Source organism: Pinus tabuliformis, chromosome J (assembly GCF_031772625.1).
Source record: "Pinus tabuliformis cultivar Carrire ecotype Pingquan chromosome J, CPIR1, whole genome shotgun sequence".
Lineage (NCBI taxonomy): Eukaryota > Viridiplantae > Streptophyta > Pinopsida > Pinales > Pinaceae > Pinus > Pinus tabuliformis.
In genome coordinates, this window is record NC_142295.1 from 521,105,120 (window position 1) to 521,114,793 (window position 9,674).

A 9,674-nucleotide genomic window follows, 5' to 3' on the forward strand; every position below is an offset into this window, starting at 1 on the left:
TCACAATGACCTCAGATTGTGCTGTGGATAATCTGACTAAAGCAAACTTCAGTTGTGTGTGTTGTGATGTTGAGACTCGAGAGCAATAGATGGAACAATATCAAATGTGTGATGATGTGATGGAGTAGTGAATTAACACTAGTAATAGAAAACACCCTATAATGTTCAAAATCATCAAAAGATTGACAAAATAGAACCCACACACAATAAGTCAACCTGGAGGGGGCTTAGAATGCAAGTCACTTGTACTAATGGTGTGGAATGAGGGAACCATGAGAGTGGGTCTAGGCATAAGCACAATGCAAGCAATAACAAGGATAACTAAGAAGCTCATGAATGAATCCATCTAAAAATGAATGATGACGAGGATAGGAAAGAAGGTCATAAATGAATCCATGTGAAAACCAGAATTCTAGATTGCATTCTTTAAATGTAGGAGCTAACATGTGACTACATAAAGCCTCTGGGATTGTATGCAAGAAAATTCCCTGGGATTTATACGAACCATTTTAGAATGCAAAAAAGCTTGCAGAAGATTGCTACATATGCTCACCTACATCTGTGTTGTTTTCTTCAACTCCTCAGTTCCTCCACATCAACATGCTTAAACCTGCATCTTTCATTCAATAGAGACAGGTTAAGCAAGAAAATTATTATATCGAATTAACACTATGGAAATTCATTGGAATATATATGATGTTACATGTACCTTTAGCTTTTTCTCTACGGTATGTTTTACAAAATATGATTTATGTTGAACCCTTCCACCATGAATACTTACAATAAAAAAAACCCAGAGTCTCTTGCACATAAGGGATGAAAAGTACTATGGGAGTGCCAAAATTGCACTACGAAAACACAAAATATTTCTGTCACTTAGTTCAGAAGAAAAATATAGATTCCATGAGAATTACCAGGATAGAACAATCTACTAACCAAACAAGTGTTATTATAAGTTTTAAACTTTCATATACACTGAATCCTAACCTTCAAATAGGCACCTTGCCGATGACAAATACAGCATGGAAACATATATTGTTCTCTGAAAAGTATTTCCTGAATTTCATAACATATCAATCATTAATTTCAACATTTCACAAATCCACCTTCATCAATATGTTACTGACCAAAGCATTCAGTGGAATGCTAATAGAGGTCTCTAACAACATCTCACTAGACAAAATCTAGATGAAACAATCATGCACATAACAAGTAAAACAAAACAGTTCAACGTGCTCAAACTTATATGCATTACTGGTAGTGAAGCAACATCTCAATTTAAACATACTGGCCCTTTAAGAAGTTCCATTTGACCCCTCCTAAACATATTCACCAATATCCACTACAGGTTCACAAAGGAAATGAAGATACCATAATGGAAAAAATATATTTCTCCTCACCAAATCATTAACATACAAGCTAAAATCAACAATAGTATTTTGCATAATTAACTTCTTGTATTCTTCTAAAGTGAACACCATTCAATCATAGATTTTTACCTCGGCACAAAATACATGAACCCACTGGCCATCAGTAGTCCTCTTAAAAACACCACATAGAGCACAGTTCATACCACAACCAGGCATAGCATGGGTAGCTACATTTGGACACCTCATACCTTGGAGTTGGTATTGCCAGTTTAAAGCTTCACATGGATGACAATACCATCCTCCAAAATAATTCTTTAAAACACTATAGTAATCTTGGTGAACTGCTACCTGCAATATAATGTTTACATGAAAATTTTAAGGTACCCACTATAATCCACTGTAACAATACTGCAGTAAATAGAGAGATAAAAATAAAATAGAGGAAGGAATAGCTAGATTACCCAGTAGTAACTACAAACAAAAATCGTGTTTGATCGAGTAGATTCTGGCAATCTGCAAATATCGCACAAAATAGATTCTTCTCTTGACGAGATAGATGACACCTGGTAACAATAAAAATGCCTTTCCAATGGAAGCTTTGCAACAAGGGGTCAGGACATTCTCTCTTTAGCCCGCAACATTGTCTGAGAAGAAGAGATTGGGCATCCAAAAAAGATGTTCTCTTTATAAAATTAGAGAAATATTACCAGTCAGCTAAATGTATCAAAAAGCAAGATGAAGAATCATGTGCTAAGAAAGTTCTCTAATAAAAAATTTTAACAGAGTTAAAACTGCCATTCACTGAAATTTAAATAGAAACCTATAACAAAGACTTCTAAAAAAAAATCTCAAATTTAGATGATTCAGGGTTAGGTCAAAGCATGCCTGTTATTTAACGCACTGTAGAACTAACATTTTGGATGCAATGGAGTCATCAAATATGGGTTCAATGGTTTATAAACATAGTTATAATTGTAATTTATGAAACAAACAAACAATGTATATTTACTATTTTCCTAGGCACTTATAATTGTATTTTATGAAACTAACAAACAACATACATTTACCATTTTCATAAGCACTTGTATGCCTAAAATCTTAATAGTTGTCACTGGTCCTACATGACACAATTATTTGGTATTGAACAAGTCACATTTTAGAAATGATGATATTCAATTAAGGCATGCCATAACTTTGTCCATGACAAGATTGTCACTTAAAAATGAATAAATATTTTGAAAAATACATTCTTCAATATCAAACCATATAATCCACTACCCAATATTCTGTGGCATCAGATCAGTTCTGGAACAAGCATGACTCCAATTAAACCTTAGTTTTCTTGGTTGAAACAGATAATCAACTACACCGTACAATCTTAACTATCAACAAAGACAAAGTACAAGGTTTAGTCCTTATGTTGGAACTAGCTAGAAAGAAATATGCTTAAAGCCACTGCCTCTCAAATATTATTATCTACAAATGATACAAATGGATTTGAGATATTATTAGCCCTTAGATGTGTTTTTAGTTCCCCCTTATTTGCTGCTAACGAACACTAACAGGGGTTTTAGCAATTTACAACACATTGTTGTGTGTTTGATGATGATCCTGTGTTTTCTATGAAAGGATCTATCCTCACCCAAAGTAGGGAGAATATGGATGCAAGAAGAATTGACCAAACAATAACTATTGTTGGTGTCTGGTTCTGGTGACCCATTAATCCCTTGAGGAATGGATAAATATGAACAATCACCCATAGAGAGAAAAACAATTTTCCAAATAATGGACCCCAAGATTGATAACCACTATTAATAGCTTGGGAAACACCTACTACTACACCAACAATATTTACCACAAGAAAAGTAGTTGGAGGGATGAGAAGACTGGTCCACTTAAAAAAATAAAGCTCAACAAATTCACCATCTTCATGTGAAGACTTTGATGTGACAATAAAGTTTGTGTCAATCCCCGCTAGAACTTTTAGTAACCCTTGAAAGATGACAAACAGATGTGATGATACACCTCCAATAACCCAAAGTTTCTCATTCCTCCACCATTCATTGATGCCAAATGTACTCTAGCGCAGTTCTAGAATAACATTTGTGAAAATGGAAATAAAATATAATATGAAGAACACACTTGAAAAGTTGCTAATCTGCATATCAAAATAAATATAAAAATCAAGGGAAAAATGTGAAGCATTGTATGAGAACAAAATCTAAAAAAAAATCTAAAAGACAGTTTGCATTAGAGGTGAGTAAAGCTTCACAAGATTAAGGTCAATAACGATTGACAATCTTACCTCATGAATGATAAAATTCCCTGTAAGAAGACAAACAATTGGCACAGTACAATATGTAACTAGTGGGAGGGATGTGAGAAGATAAACTATGGTATCGATGTATGCCAGCCTCTGCAATTGGTGTAGCCATACCAAATTAGACAATGCCTACTCAATAAAATTTCAACAAAACCAATGGCCCATCAGAGCACTTGATTCAAACGATCTAAAAGAATGATTGGTGTAGATCCCTTGAATGCAAGACATGCAGGCATGAAGTGTATTGAAAAATAGCCTCGAGCATTCATTTTAAACCCAGTCAAAATATCTTCTATGACAGAACCATAAATCCACCCAGTCTGCACGAAATATGAGAACCCATTCATATTATATATTTGCTTCAAGAATAGTTTCTTGGTGCTTGGTTTCCTAAGAAAAATGTTGCCTTATTCTAAATAGAATTTATGCACATTCAGGAAAAATGTTTATACAACTTCACTATAGAAAAAACTAATTCAATGAAATAAAAAAATTCCACAACATCATCAAATAGATGCAGATCTACCTCTACTCATACCTCCTTTCCACATTCTGACTTGTCTGCATATCCACAATTGATAACATGAATGACTTCTTTCAATAAAGAAGCAGAATTCACAAATTGTGCAAGACCTCCATTTTCCATGAGGGTCGATTGAATAAAGACTAGTGATTGACCAAATATCTTATCTAAGCTCCTTTCGGACATGACCAATGATTTCTCATCATCAAATCCTGAAATACGCAATTTCAAAGAAGGGCGAGGGTGGACAATGTTTAAGGTAAATGAGTTGTCAAAAAATACAAGTCACTGGTTTGGACTTGGACTCACCTTCAACACCCTCTTCTATGTCTTCCAAAATAAATATGGGTATAGTAGATTCAGTTCGCTTGGTTATCTTCTTATCTTCATCATACCTTTTGTTTGCTTTTCTGCTCTTCTTTCTAGAACCCCAACAACGTCTCAGAAAACATGTTGCTTCATGATCCTTCTCAGTGAGAGCATGATCATAACAATAGAGTGCTTGTCTATTAAAAAAACACCTTGTGCCCACATAAACAGGCCCTTGGATACCATTGAAACCTCTCAAGGTGAACTGCAAAGATTTTAGAATTAATGTGTCACACTGAAATTATATGAAAATTGCATAATTTCATATAAGAAAACATTTTGGGTGTTGATCAATGCTTACATCAAAGAACATAGTTTTACGATTAGCATATCAATCGTTTCGATCAATGCCATCAAATCTATGAGGAAACTATACATAGCAAGTTTTCTTCCCAAGAAATGGATCCATTAGAAAACACATTGCCTCATGAATAGTTTTTCTATTGTTTATATAATGATCACAATCAATGTTCAACAGAAAGAGGCCATTTGTGAGGAAAACAAACACTTAGACCTAAGTGGAGAAATGGATAACAATCATCAGTGTGAGCATAATAATTTCTAAATTTCATATGAAGAAATCATCAAAAAAGGAGAGATCTGTACATAGCTAGGAATATACCAATGCATTGATTTCACCGACTTTCTTCTGGTGTTGGAAAGCAAGCCTCTTTTCATGGGATACATAAACTAACCATGGAAATTCATTGCCATCATTATCAACTCCCCCATTGTGACCTAAGAATACCTGAAGCGGAAAGTGAAAAATTTAGTAGTACTAATTTCCGTTGCTTGCAACATATTTATAAGCATGTTAACAGAAGGGAGAGAAAATTATGATACTACATATAGATTACAAAGGAAAGATAGGGCTCTAGGTAAAATATAAGTATCTGATACTTGGATCATCTTAGGATGGTCTTGAGTGTTGTTGCCTGGCCATGGAGTTCCATCTTACATGATTCATTCCTCCTCTGACACATTTTGTGCTTTGGCCACAAGAGCATTAATCCAGATCTTGTACTCTTCATATTCCCTCTAATATTGGCACAAAGATGGAAGATGTCAAGGGAAAGAAAAACCAATAAACCAATAGAATTATCTCTTACATTTGGATACTTTAATGTGCACTTGCCTTCATTGCTCTCCATTCTTTAACAAAGGAAGGTTGTACTTTATCCTTCAAATAATCAATCTTCTGGGCAAAGTAGAATTATGGAGCCCTAGGCTCGATACTTTATTTTTTGCAAAATGGCACCCACTTCCTTGTGAATTCTAAAGTTTCTAAAAGGGTTTCAAAAGTCAACATTGTTGCTCCATCATCAGAAACATAGCATGAAACTTTATTGTCAGGATAATCCATGGCAAGGATAGACAGAACAATATTTTCTATGACAAGAGGAGGCTCCTTTAGAGGGTTCACTGTACTGACAAAAATATCAACACTAGCCAACTAAGATGGCTCTCCTTCTCTGTAAAACCTATGAAATTGAAAAGTAAGAAATTCAATCTCACCCATAAGGTTCCTGAAATACACATGTTGGCTGATTTAACAACCTTAAATGAGTGGCTTCTTGAATATGATCCTAAAAGTAATATGGCCACATCTGAAGCTAAATGCTAGGGATTATTAATTTATTAATACACCTCAAGATGGTAAACTAACCTCAAAGAAAGCTTGTCAAGATATGTTTCTTGGTTATTGGGCATTCATTTATGAAACTGATCAAGAATCCATGACATGGCAAACCAGACCTCACATATCACGAACACCAACCAAAGAGGGTATGCATCATTAACAACCGTCAATACTCAGTATTGAAAAGAAAACTCCCACTATTATGAGCTGAAGAATAATCACAATCCTGTAAGGAGTAAGTTTGGTGGAAGGAAGAGGCACAACCTTATTTAGAGGTTGACGTGCATCATCAACCCTAGCACACACACATACAAACACCCATCAATAAAAGAAAATTTACAATCAAAATAAATATAGTATCATAGCATCACTCCATAAACTCAAGATTTATGAGAAAAAAATTGACACGGAAGAATCATATTCTTATATTGAATCTTAAAGCAAGTATTGGTAAGAGAGATTGTTCCATTCCATGAATTGTGACAAGTAGCATACATCGTGAGGTCTTCCCCATTGGAACCGGTACCCTCCATCTCCCCTTTTCCATCATAATATCTACCTCCACTGGTCATTTAAAGCATATATTTCTCTTGTTTAAGCTTCCAACTTTCAACTTGTTCTTTCCAGTCCACATTTCCAACTCCATAAGAATTCAATTCCTTTGAAGGGTCCACAATCCTTACTTGCACTATAAAAATGCATCATGAAATCCACAGAAAGCATCCATATCTAATCAGTTCAAAGACCAAATGAATAGAGTTGTCCAGTGAAATCCAAGACCAGCTCAAGAATATGTAGTTATTTATTTGGTTTAATCTTCAATTATATAATTAGCGAAGCTCGTTGATATTACATAAATAATTCAAATGCCTAGTTGATTGGGATCAACATAGGAGACCGAGTGAACATACTTTCCATCTCCACTACCAGTGACATGCACATGCTCAGGGGAGACATCCTGAAAATCCCCAAAAACCTGACAAAGGGCATTACAATTACAATTACAGTTAAATCCATACAAGCTAAATTGATTGTAAATAGTAGCCCATACAGTCACATTTCAGGTCCTAATTCCAACCGCAAATGCAACTAAAGGAGAATGACAGTGCAGTTTTCTCAGAATTTATTAAACACTATACCAGTTGACCATTTGTGAGAAGAGGAATTGGAGTCTGAGGATCCTGTCTCGAAGAGGTAACCAAATCAATCTCCTCCCCTCGCCCATCCATCTTCCATTGAATCATCGCTTTTGCCCTTTGTTTCCTGTCGTCGCTTCCACCACGAGTGTAATTGAACTCATTCTCCAAATCATCAACATCATCTTCTTCCTCGTCACCTTCCACTCTTGCACACCCTGTGGCAAAACACCCAATATCAAAGACAACTATCAGTTATTACCTAGACGCTGCTACTAGACAACCAACTAGAATAAAATGCCCATAATCCAAATCTGCAAAAATGCCACCATCATTTGTGTAGTATATCCTTTGTGCAATGTGGGGCTTCCATGACTTGCTAAACACCAAAACAACAAAAATATATAACCACACTGGTTGGTTTGAAACGCGTCGACAAAAGATTGGTTATGTGATTTTGCCGAAGATTATCTAAACAATGTTATGGATCACAGAAGTCTAAATTCCTTAAAAATATATATGCTAACCTTTGCGTCTCTTGTATCTGGTCTTTCATTAAGGACAAGATTGGTTTCCATCCTTATGCTCATATTCATAGCAAGGCCTACAAACTGGGATTCCAAACTCATTGCATGCCACAAAGAGCTCCCCATCTACTGTCACACCAACATTATCTCCAAAAATCTGGCATACTTGGTTGCTCGAGTGCTTAAGAGGCTTCGCCTGCACACCAATAAACACCTAGTCTCAATTACACAAACCAAACAAACAAAAGTTGAAGAATCAAATCTACAACTTGGGCCACTCTTCTCTGCGCTACTCTACTGAATCAGAGAGACCATAGATAGCCTAATATAGGATCATGTTAGGGTCATCAGTCTTTAAGTCATGGGATCTGAGTCTATAAATCCTATAAGCTTGCATCATATTAGCATTGTTATTGAATACCAAAAGAGAAGGTCGATTGAGCTCTCTTATGCGCTCATGATAATTGTTCCATTCTGATTAAATTGCATTGTTAGCTTATTGTGTTTATTTTTATTTTGTTTTAAGTCTCAGCTCAATTCAGCTTGGACTTTTGGGAACCCAACCGCCATAATTTTTCTAAGGTATTATCGGACCAAAAATCAATGCAATGTCATTTCTCAATTGCACTCCCAAGCCCAATCCCTATCAGGGGTTCTCTAGAACAAGTTATAATGTAGGATTGTTTTCAACCAGAAATACGAAGTGGGTACTATGATAAAACTAAAATGAAATGTCGAAGTTAATATATTTTTAGATCCAGGTCCAAAATTTTCCATCTAGCATTACCTCTAGTTAATACCCAACATAAAAACGGGGCCAGATATGTTCCAAAACACTTGAAGGACAAACTCAAACTCTACAAAAGCAACAGCGGGCTTAATGTTGTTCTGTTAAGCTTTGCATTGCTAAAATCCTTACATGTAAAAGAAATCACAGGAATCCCACATCTATTAACAATCTAAGCTTAATTCCTTATGAAAATCCAAAAGGGTACAAGCCCAAATGCCAAATCCAAAAGAGAAGAAGGATAAATTCTAGCCAATTAAGCAAACTACAACTGAATAAACTTACACCAATCTCTATGTCATGGAAAATCAAAACTAGCTCTTTCCTCTTGTGAGAACCTGCAATCATACCAGCGATGGCCTCCATTGTGTGACTCTCGGGTTAATCTCCTAACCCGAAGGCCTTTGTTTTATGCCAGATTAGGCAATGTTTCAAAAAAATTTGCAGTGGTGGGTAGAGCCCATATCCACATTGCTCTCAACACCCCCACTCTACACTAAACTGTGCATAACTCTGAGACCCCTTATGTTCCCAATACAACTCCATAAAATGAACCAAAAATATGTTTGTCGCTTCTCATGAGTTAGAAAAAGAATCAGAAAACCAATAAAATTTATGCTCTTCCCTCGCAGATCCACAAATCCAGCTCATTAATGATTTTATATATTATTATTGAGATTAATTATAACTTTAATTTATGTGTTTTAAGAAAAACTATAGATTAATAAATTTGTTAAATTAGCACATTAAAAAAACTTAAAAATAAAAAAATATATGTTTTATCTTTTATTATAAATTATGATTATAGTTAATATATGAAAAGTTAATTCATTTGAATCTTGTGAATTAAATCATAATTTTGATTAATATGGGATAATTATACATAAAATCTTTTTCAAAAATAAGTTATTCTCTTCTTTTTTTCAATCATGCTTTTACCAAATATGTCATATTTTCAATCATGTTTTTACCAAACCTTTCATATTTTTGATTATGTTTT

At 34.9% G+C, this 9,674-nt stretch overlaps 1 pseudogene; it reads right to left on the reverse strand.

Moving 5' to 3' along the window:
- Nucleotides 1-2,940: 2,940 nt before the first annotated feature.
- Nucleotides 2,941-9,040, reverse strand: LOC149228038 (cellulose synthase A catalytic subunit 1 [UDP-forming]-like; annotated as a pseudogene).
- Between the last annotated feature and the right edge of the window lie 634 nt (nucleotides 9,041-9,674).